Here is an 11,799-nt window from a genome sequence, read left to right as displayed (position 1 = left end):
AAAAGGACTCTACTACCCAAAGCAATCTACAGATTCAATGCAATCCCTATCAAACTACCAATGGCATTTTTCAGAGAACTAGAACAAAAAATTTCACAATTTGTATGGAAACACAAAAGATCCCGAATAGCCAAAGAAATCTTGAGAAAGAAAAACGGAGCTGGAGGAATCAGGCTCCCTGACTTCAGACTATACTACAAAGCTACAGTAATCAAGACAGTATGGTAATGGCACAAAAACAGAAATATAGATCAAGGAAATAGGATAGAAAGCCCAGAGATAAACCCATGCACATATGGTCACCTTATCTTTGATAAAGGAGGCAAGAATATACAATGGAGAAAAGACAGCCTCTTCAATAAGTGGTGCTGGGAAAACTGGACAGCTACATGTAAAAGAATGAAATTAGAACACTCTCTAACACCATACACAAAAATAAACTCAAAATGCATTAAAGGCCAAAATGTAAGGCCAGACACTATAAAACTCTTAGAGGAAAACATAGGCAGAATATTCTGTGACATAAATCACAGCAAGTTCCTTTTTGACCCACCTCCTAGAGAAATGGAAATAAAAACAAAAATAAATGGGACCTAATGAAACTTCAAAGCTTTTGGACAGCAAAGGAAACCATAAAGAAGATGAAAGGACAACCCTCAGAATGGGAGAAAATATTTGCAAATGAAGCAACTGACAAAGGATTAATCTCCAAAATATACAAACAGCTCATGCAGCTCAATATCAAAAAAAACAAGCAACCCAATCCACAAATGGGCAGAAGATCTAAATTGACATTTCTCCAAAGAAGATATACAGCTTGCCAACAAACACTTGAAAGGATGCTCAACATCACTAATCATTAGAAAAATGCAAATCAAAACTACAGTGACGTGTCACCTCAAACCAGTCAGAATTGCCATCATCAAAAAGTCTACAAACAGTAAATACTAGAGAGGGTGTGGAGAAAAGGGAACCCTCTTGCACTATTGGTGGGAAATGTAAATTGATACAGGCACTATGGAGAACAGTATGGAGGCTCCTTAAAACACTAAAAATAGAATTACCATATGATCCAGCAATCTCACTACTGGGCATATACGCTGAGAAAGCCATAATTCAAAATGACACAGGCACCCCAGTGTTCAATGCAGCAGTATTTACAATAGCCAGGACATGGAAGCAACCTAAGTGTCCATCAACAGATGAATGGATAAAGAAGATGTGGCACATATATACAATAGAATATTACTCAGCCATAAAAAGCAACGAAATTGAGTTATTTGTAGTGAGGTGGATGGACCTAGAGTCTGTCATACAGAGTGAAGTAAGTCAGAAAGAGAAAAACAAATACCATATGCTAACACACATATATGGAATCTAAAAAAAAAAAAAAAAAATGGTTTTGATGAACCTAGGGGCAGGACAGGAATAAAGACACAGACGTAGAGAATGGACTTGAGGTCACGGAAAGGGGAAGTGAGAGAGGCATGAAGTGAGAGAGGGCATGGACATATATACACTACCAAATGTAAAATAGATAGTTAGTGGGAAGCAGCCGTAGAGCATAGGGAGATCAGCTCAGTGCTTTGTGACCACCTAGAGGGGTGGGATAGGGAGGGTGGGAGGGAGATGCAAGAGGGAGGGGATATGGGAATATATGTATATGTATAGCTGATTCACTTTGTTTTACAGCAGAAACTAACACAACATTGGAAAGCAATTATACTCCAATAAAGATGTTAAAAAATTCAGGGTTCAAGAATAATGATCTATAAATCCACTACCCATGTTCTTCTCTTTCTGGAAATACTTATACGAAAAATTAATCTGGTCAACAAACTAACAAGACTGCATTTTCCTTTCACCATCTACTCAGTAACTAAGGATTTAAAAACAGTATATAGAATTACCTCAAACTCAACATCATCACAATACATTGCCCAAATCAAAAAACCCTTCAACAAATCCGCACCTATCTCTATTACCAGTTCCTTAACAGGCTCAAGGTTTTTTTTTTTTCAAAACTAACTGATTAGCTGTGATTCTAGGGCAGCCAGCCTTTAATGTGGACATGCACTGCACAGGAATTCCTAGCAATCCCCTACATGGGTCCCACACAGAGTAGATGTCAGTTTTGATCAATAAGTGTAGATGTACAACATTATGTTTCTTTTTCTCTAAATAAAATTATGTCTGACTCTGAGGTCTTCATTCTGCCTAGATTTGGGGAGATTTGGTCTCATTCATTATTGGAGTTTATGAGGATCTGAGATGCTTAAGCAGTGCACAGAAAATGAGAACAGGCCATATTATCTCTGAACCGTCATGGTTGCTGCCTGCATCTCAGCAGTGCAAGCCAGCCTTAAATGGTTCCCCTCACTGAGGTTGCTCCATGATTCTGTGCCACCCGTGAGACAGGGTGATTTTTGACTGAGATTGAGAACCCCATGAATCTCGGGTTCAGCAGATACTTTGTATAGTCATACACTCAGCAGTCTCTTCCTCTTCAGGAAGCTGCCGGGCAGCAGTCTTGGTCAGTGTTAGTACTCCGTCCCTTTGATTTCTTTTGAAAATTTAATTTCTTCTGCTTTGGTTACTTTCTAAAGTACTCAAGCCATTAAGAGTAATTTTTTGCCCCTTTTTATGTTTTTGTCCAGTTTATTTCAAATATCCTCTAAAGTAAAAATACATACCTTTTTCTTCAAGCTTTGTGATAGAGAGTGAAGGGAAGATAAAAAGAAAACTAGATAATAGCTTTTAACTACTGCCTTAGTTGTTGATGCTGTGTTATTACTTCTTGTTTGACATATTGACATTAAAATGACTACGTCAAAATTCCATTCATCTTTAGAAACCTACCTTGTGCTTCCAGATAAGTGCTAACCTGGGGGTAAACAGCTCCACCAGAAATTCTTCAGTGGGTACTTATAACTGGAGGTTCTCCAACTGCCTACACCTCTCCTGGGTGCCTACGAACAGCCTCTGGGTAGAGACGGATGGGGCATTTTCTTCGTGAATCATCCATGTCTGTCTTGTGACCAGAGGCCAGGACCTAAGCAACTATCCTTTGTGAACACAACTTGTCAAAACTCATTTTTAGAGACCTTGGCAGTAGGAGTTCTGGCAACTTTCTAACTTAAAATTTAAGGAGCAAAGTGGATCCAGAGATGAGCATATAATTGCTGGCAACTTTCCATTTTATTACTGCTCCCAGGACTTCTTTCGTGTTAAGTCAAGCCATTAGAATTCACTTTTCATTGCTAATCCCATTACTCTATGCTAAAAAATCTGCATGTGTACTGTCTCCTGCCACATGATCCATAGATTTGGAAGTGAAGTATTCCACAAATTAACAGACGTTACTGTTTCTGTAGATAATGAACAGTTTTCTAGGATCATTTGTCTGATCCATTTGTCTGATCCATTTGTCACCCTTTTGTCTGAAAACATAATCAGACAGATAATTTTATTTACATGAAAAGCATGGAACTGTGGTTCATGAGGCCAGAGGGAGTGGTGTAAGGGACATGAGATTAAAAACCATTTACTTGAATTTGTATTTCTCCTTTGCACTCATCTGGGTAAGCTTAGAAAAATCACTTCCCCTCTTTTGGCTTCAGGATTCCCATATACTAAACATGCTGGATAAATCATCTCTAATTTTCTTCTAGCTCTGTCAACCTGGGAGTTTATCAATCTGAAATAAAATAACCTTTCCCTGATCAAGATTTTCTTTATCACTACATATCATATATTTAGCCGATAAAGAGCAAATTAATTAGTTGAAAGTTACAATAAGGCTAATTATAGCAATACACTTCACAGCGTATTTTTTTCTGGGCTCATACTGCTTTTGCATTCCTCTTTAGCTGCAGCTTTTTCTAATATTTCTGAGAAACATCTCATGAATCTAGCCTTCATCTGGGGAGGAGATACATTTTATAAGTTCATATTTTCAGGTAATTAGCTTGTTTCCAACCATCAGTGCCAGCAATTTTTAATTTGTACCAGGAAGGGAATGCAGAATCTCTAAGTTCTTTGAAAACAAAAGTCCTTGTAGGCTTTATGTCATTGACCATAACTGAGAGTGCCTGTTTTAAATTTTCTTTTAAGTCTCTTAAGGGTCTAGCTTTACTCAACAACTTTTAATAAGCAGTCGCTCCATGCTAGGTATTTTGCTAGGCACTGGAAATAAAAACAAGAACATTAAACCATCTCTTCTCTTAAAGAATTCACAGTCTAGTGAGAAATGGACTTGTAAATAAGCAACTAGGAAACAGTGACAGCTGGTAATATAGGTGTAAGGACAGGTTGTTACGGGAGCATAAGAAAGGAATAACTAATTCACAGAGGGGAAAGAAGTCACGGAAGGCTTCTAGAAAAAAAGCTACACCTTTAATGAGGTGGGAAAAAATTATTCTAGAGTTTGAAGGAATGAACCTTGTGAGATGGAAGGAAGAAGTGGGAGAAGGACCAGGGGTGGATAAAGAGGATATGTTAAGAGGAGAGGACATAAAGGAACAAGTTTAAGGAAATTATTCAAGGGTAGAAGGGAAAGAGGACAGTGTAAGAGCTGAGCCTGAAGAGGTGGACAGAGGCCTTGCATGACAGGAGGAGTTTGGTGTTCATCTTGGGGGCTAGAGAAGCCACTTAAAAGTTTCATGCATAGTACTATCAAATTTGGATTTCAGATCATCACTCTGCAGTGGAGAATGCAATGGATGGGAGAAGGCTGAAGCAGGGAGATCATGTATGAGGCTGTTTCGGTCAATCATGAAAGATTGATGATGGCTTAAACCAAAGATTTAATAGATTTAGAGATTAACTGTACAGAGGATAAAAGGGATCTGGGAAGATAATGCCTGGGTTTCAGGTTTGTCTCGTTTTACTGTGTTTTAGTGCAGTGTGGCTGCTTAGTAGGAGTTTTCAAAAAAAAATTAAAATGGGGAATTAAACAGATCTGTGTTTGGAAGAGGTCGTTTGGAGATTAAAAAAAAAGAAAGCTGTAAAGGATGGAGACAAGCAAGTCTGTTAGGCCATTGAAAAGTCCACTGAAATGAAAAAGAGGATCTAAAATTCATTAAAGAAAAAAATAAGGTAAAAAGTAAATGTCTTTAGGTGAGAAAGATACTTACAAGGACTGTAACAGATAAGGAAGACGGCTCATCATCCCTCAAAATAACCCAGAAGGAACTACTGTCAAGTGAAAAGTCCATCAAGGATGATGAATGTTTTATTAGATTTTTTTTCTTGGGACTGATTTTCAAATGACCAAGTCTTTCTTTCTGTTCTCCCTTCATGCTTGAATAATGATTTATAGTCACATATTATTTATATTGAACTTTCATTTCAATACTGGAAAGAAAAAGGGATTTGTGTGCCAGGATGGTATCAGGGAAAGAACAAGATGTCTTGTTATGCTTTTTACTATGAGGGAAACAAGTATTATCCATCACTGGTAAAGGCCACAGGGAGTGCTATTTGAGGGCACATTCCCTTCATTTACCATAATCTAACTGTGCTATATATGAGACTGGCCTTGGTCAAAGTCAACCAGCAAGGCCACAAAGAGTATTGGATTGGAGTACAAATGTGCATTTTGAATGTGCTTTTCTCATTTTTAAGCACATATTAGATGTTTAGAAATGTCAACATTTATTATCTTCTATTATTATCATAGAATAAGAAGTGTGGTTGGTGTTTAAGTGTACAGAAGGGAGCAAAGAGAAGACAACTAAGTTACAAAGAAGAAGGACAAGGGAGATTCTCTTTTTAAAATTGAAATATAGTTAATTTACAATATTGTGTTAGTTTCAGGTGTAAAGCAAAGTGATTCAGTCATCTGTCTATCTACATCTATATCTATCTATATAGAGATATATTTTTAAAGGTTATTTTCCATTATAGGTTATTGTAAGATATTGAATGTAGTTCCCTGTGCTGTACAGTAAATCCCTGTTGCTTATCTATTTTATGTATAGTGGTTTGTATCTGTTAATCCCATACTCCTCATTTATCCCTCCACCCCTCCCATTCCTCTTTGGTAATCATAAGTTTGTTTTCTATGTCTGTGAGTCTATGTTTTGTATATAGATTCATTTATATTCCTTTTTAGATCCCACATGTAAGTGATATCATGTAATATTTCTTTCTCTGACTTCACTTAGTATGATATTCCATAGGTCCATCCATGTTGCTGAAAATGGCAATATTTCATTCTTTTTATGGCTGAGTAATATTCCACTGCATATATATACCACATCTTAAACCAGTCATCTGTTGATGAACACTTAGTTTGCTTCTGTGTCTTGGCAATTGTAAATAGTGCTGCTATGAACACTGGGATGCATATATCTTTTTGAATTAGGGTTTTCATCTTTTCTGGATATATGTCCAGGAGTGGATTTACTGGATCATATGGTAGTTCTATTTTTAGTTTTTAAGGAACCTGCATACTGTTGTCCGTAGCAGCTGTACCAGTTTACATTCCCACCAACAGTGTGCAAGGGTTCTCTTTTCTTCACATCCTTGCCAACATTTGTTTATTTGTGTTCTTTTTGATAATAGCCATCCTGGCTGGTGTGAGGTAATAATTCATCATGGTTTTGATTTGCTTTTCCCTAATAATTAGTGATGTGTTGAACATCTTTTCATGTGCCTGTTGGCCATCTGTGTGTCTTCTTTGGAAAAATGTGTGCTTAGATCTTTTGCCCTTTTTTTTATTTTTTAAATTTTTATTTATTTATTTATTTATTTTTCACACACACACACACACACACACACACACACACACACACTGTATTTTATTTTTACAAGACATAAATAGACTGACACCAAGCATTGTACATGGATGACCACAACAAAAGCAACAATGATTGCAATTACCAAACACGAAACATACTTATACTATGTCATAATATTGACATTCAGTCCAGTAATCCTCCACTGTAACAGCTCCTTTACTTTGCAGTGAAAATTGATTTGTATATTCTTTGTCTCTGAGTCCTTGTGGGATTTTTCTTTTTTTAATTCAAACAGAAAGTCACAAAAATTATAATCATCCTCATCAGTTCACTCAGTCCCATGTAATTAATTTTTTTTATCTTGATCTTTTGTTAGCACTTTTATGAGTTCATCAGTTTTTCATTAGAGTTCTGAAAATGCTTATTCATTCAGTTCAGCAGTACAGACAGTTACCAGAAACCTGTACTTGTCAGAGTCTTTTCCATGAATTCCTTGAAGGTGAAACCCTTTTATATGAACATATTTGCAAAAGCATCAGAGTACACCCAGAACTGTCTGTAAATGACAAAAGACTTAGAAATGACCACTGTTAAAGATTTGATGAAAGTTCATAATAATGCAATTGACAAGGAAATTTAGTTATTTCTGAGATATACATTTTAAAGTAATAACTAGAATTATGACTTATAACATTATGCCAGAACATATAGGATTTTTAGAAATTTCATGTAATGTCTGAAACATTTATATTAACATATTTCCATACAAATAACCCAATGAAACTTTAGTATTAGTTGTTTTGTTTGTTTGTTTGTTTATACTGCAGGTTCTTATTAGTCATCAGTTTTATACACATCAGTGTATACATGTCAATCCCAATCGCCCAATTCAGCACACCACCATCCCCACCCCACTGCAGTTTTACCCCGTTGGTGTCCATAAGTCTGTTCTCTACGTCTGTGTCTCAACTTCTGCCCTGCAAACCGGCTCATCTGTACCATTTTTCTAGGTTTCACATACATGCGTTAATATACGATATTTGTTTTTCTCTTTCTGACTTACTTCACTCTGTATGACAGTCTCTAGATCCATCCACATCTCAACAAATGACTCAATTTCGTTCCTTTTTATGGCTGAGTAATACTCCATTGTATATATGTACCACAACTTCTTTATCCATTCGTCTGTCGATGGGCATTTAGGTTGCTTCCATGACCTGGCTATTGTAAATAGTGCTGCTATGAACATTGAGGTGCATGTGTCTTTTTGAATTATGGTTTTCTCTGGGTATATGCCCAGTAGTAGGATTGCTGGATCACATGGTAATTCTATTTTTAGTGTTCTAAGGAACCTCCATACTGTTCTCCATAGTGGCTGTATCAATTTACATTCCCACCAACAGTGCAAGAGGGTTCCCTTTTCTCCACACCCTCTCCAGCATTTGTTGTTTGTAGATTTTCTGATGATGCCCATTCTAACTGGTGTGAGGTGATACCTCATTGTCGTTTTGATTTGCATTTCTCTAATGATTAGTGATGTTGAGCATCTTTTCATGTGCTTCTTGGCCATCTGTATGTCTTCTTCGGAGAAATGTCTATTTAGGTCTTCTGCCCATTTTTGGATTAGGTTGTTTGTTTCTTTAATATTGAGTTGAATGAGCTGTTTATATATTTTGGAGATTAATCCTTTGTCCGTTGATTCGTTTGCAAATATTTTCTCCCATTCTGAGGGTTGTCTTTTCGTCTTGTTTATGGTTTCCTTTGCTGTGCAAAAGCTTTGAAGTTTCATTAGTTCCCATTTGTTTATTTCTGTTTTTATTTCCATTACTCTAGGAGATGGATCAAAAAAGATCTTGCTGTGATTGATGTCAAAGAGTGTTCTTCCTATGTTTTCCTCTAAGAGTTTTATAGTGTCCGGTCTTACATTTAGGTCTTGAATCCATTTTGAATTTATTTTTGTGTATGGTGTTAGGGAGTGTTCTAATTTCATTCTTTTACATGTAGCTTTCCAGTTTTCCCAGCACCACTTATTGAAGAGACTGTCTTTTCTCCATTGTATATCTTTGCCTCCTTTGTCATAGATTAGTTGACCATAGGTGCGTGGGTTTATCTCTGGGCTTTCTATCTTGTTCCATTGATCTATGTTTCTGTTTTTGTGCCAGTACCATATTGTCTTGATTACTGTAGCTTTGAAGTATAGTCTGAAGTCAGGGAGTCTGATTCTTCCAGCTCCATTTTTTTTCCCTCAAGACTGCTTTGGCTATTCGGGGTCTTTTGTGTCTCCATACAAATTTTAAGATTTTTTTGTTCTAGTTCCTTAAAAAATGCTGTTGGTAATTTCATAGGGATTGCATTGAATCTGTAGATTGCTTTGGGTAGTATAGTCATTTTCACAATATTGATTCTTCCAATCCAAGAACATGGTATATCTCTCCATCTGTTGGTATCATCTTTAATTTCTTTCATCAGTGTCTTATAGTTTTCTGTATACAGGTCTTTTGTCTCCCTAGGTAGGTTTATTCCTAGGTATTTTATTCTTTTTGTTGCAGTGGTAAATGGGAGTGTTTCCTTAATTTCTCTTTCAGATTTTTCATCATTACTGTATAGGAATGCAAGAGATTTCTGTGCATTAATTTTGTATCCTGCCACTTTACCAGATTCATTGATTAGCTCTAGTTTTCTGGTGTCATTTTTGAATTCTCTATGTATAGTATCATGTCATCTGCAAACAGTGACAGTTTTACTTCTTCTTTTTCAATTTGTATTCCTTTTATTTCTTTTTCTTCTCTGATTGCCATGGCTAGGACTTCCAAAACTATGTTGAATAATAGTGGTGAGAGTGGACATCCTTGTCTCATTCCTGATCTTAGAGGAAATGCTTTCAGTTTTTCACCATTGAGAATGATGTTTGCTGTGGGTTTGTCGTATATGGCCTTTATTATGTTGAGGTAGTTTCCCTCTATGCCCACTTTCTGGAGAGTTTTTATAATAAATGGGTGTTGAATTTTGTCAAAAGCTTTTTCTGCATCTATTGAGATGATCATATGGTTTTTATTCTTCAATTTGTTAATATGGTATATCACATTGATTTGCATATATTGAAGAATCCTTGCATCCCTGGGATAAATCCCACTTGATCATGGTGTATGATCCTTTTAATGTGTTGTTGGATTCTGTTTGCTAGTATTTTGTTGAGGATTTTTGCATCTATATTCATCAGTGATATTGGTCTGTAATTTTCTTTTTTTGTAGTATCTTTATCTGGTTTTGGTATCAGGGTGATGGTGGCCTCATAGAATGAGTTTGGGAGTGTTTCTTCCTCTGCAATTTTTTGCAAGAGTTTGAGAAGGAGGGGTGTTAGCTCTTCTCTTAATGTTTGATAGAATTCACCTGTGAAGCCATCTGGTCCTGGACTTCTGTTTGTTGGAAGATTTTTAATCACAGTTTCAATTTCATTACTTGTGATTGTTCTGTTCATATTTTCTGTTTCTTCCTGGTTCAGTCTTGGAAGGTTATACCTTTTTAAGAATTTGTCCATTTCTTTCAGGTTTTCCATTTTATTGGCATAGAGTTGCTTGTAGTAGTCTCGTAGGATGCTTTGTATTTCTGCGGTGTCTGTTGTAACTTCTCCTTTTTCATTTCTAATTTTATTGATGTGAGTCCTCTCCCTCTTTTTCTTGATGAATCTGTCTAATGGATTATCAATTTTGTTTATCTTCTCAAAGAACCAGCTTTTAGTTTTATTGATGTTTGCTATTGTTTTCTTTGTTTTTATTTCATTTATTTCTGCTCTGATCCTTATGATTTCTTTCCTTCTGCTAACTTTGGGTTTTGTTTGTTCTTCTTTCTCTAATTCCTTTAGGTGTGAGGTTAGATTGTTTACTTGAGATTTTTCTTGTTTCTTTAGGTAGGCTTGTATAGCTATAAATTTCCCTCTTAGAACTGCTTTTGCTGCATCCCATAGGTTTTGGATCGTCGTGTTTTCATTGTCATTTGTCTCTAGGTATTTTTTGATTTCCTCTTTGATGTCTTCAGTGATCTCTTGGTTACTTAGTAACGTATTGTTTAGCCTCCATGTGTTTGTGTTTTTTACGTTTTTTTCCCTGTAATTAATTTCTAATCTCATAGCGTTGTGGTCAGAAAAGATGCTTGATATGATTTCAATTTTCTTAAATTTACTGAGGCTTGATTTGTGACCCAAGATGTGATCTATCCTGGAGAATGTTCCGTGCGCACTTGAGAAGTGTAATCTGATGTTTTTGGATGGAATGTCCTATAAATATCAATTAAATCTATCTGGTCTATTGTGTCATTTAAAGCTTCTGTTTCCTTATTTATTTTCATTTTGGATGATCTGTCCGCTGGTGTAAGTGAGGTGTTAAAGTCCCCCACTATTTTTGTGTTACTGTCGATTTCTTCTTTTATGGCTGTTAGCAGTTGCCTTATGTATTGTGGGGCTCCTATGTTGGGTGCATATATATTTATAATTGTTATATCTTCTTCTTGGATTGATCCCTTGATCATTATGTAGTGTCCTTCCTTGTCTCTTGTAACATTCTTTATTTTAAAGTCTATTTTATCTGATATGAGTATAGCTACTCCAGCTTTCTTTTGATTTCCATTTGCCTAGAATATCTTTTTCCATCCCCTCACTTTCAGTCTATATGTGTCCCTAGGTCTGAAGTGGGTCTCTTGTAGACAGCATATATATGGGTCTTGTTTTTGTATCCATTCAGCAAGCCTGTGTCTTTTGGTTGGAGCATTTAATCCATTCACGTTTAAGGTGGTTATTGATATGTATGTTCCTATGACCATTTTCTTAATTGTTTTGGGTTTGTTTTTGTAGGTCCTTTTCTTCTCGTGTGTTTCCCACTTAGAGAAGTTCCTTTAGCATTTGTTGTAGAGCTGGTTTGGTGGTGCTGAATTCTCTTAGCTTTTGCTTGTCTGTAAAGCTTTTGATTTCTCCATCAAATCTAAATGAGATCCTTGCTGTGTAGAGTAATATTGGTTGTAGTTTCTTCCCTTTCATCACTTTAAATATATCATGCCACTCCCT

The sequence above is a fragment of the Balaenoptera acutorostrata genome, chromosome 2 (assembly GCF_949987535.1).
Source record: "Balaenoptera acutorostrata chromosome 2, mBalAcu1.1, whole genome shotgun sequence".
In the NCBI taxonomy this organism is placed as follows: Eukaryota; Metazoa; Chordata; class Mammalia; order Artiodactyla; family Balaenopteridae; genus Balaenoptera; species Balaenoptera acutorostrata.
This window is presented reverse-complemented; position numbering follows the sequence as displayed.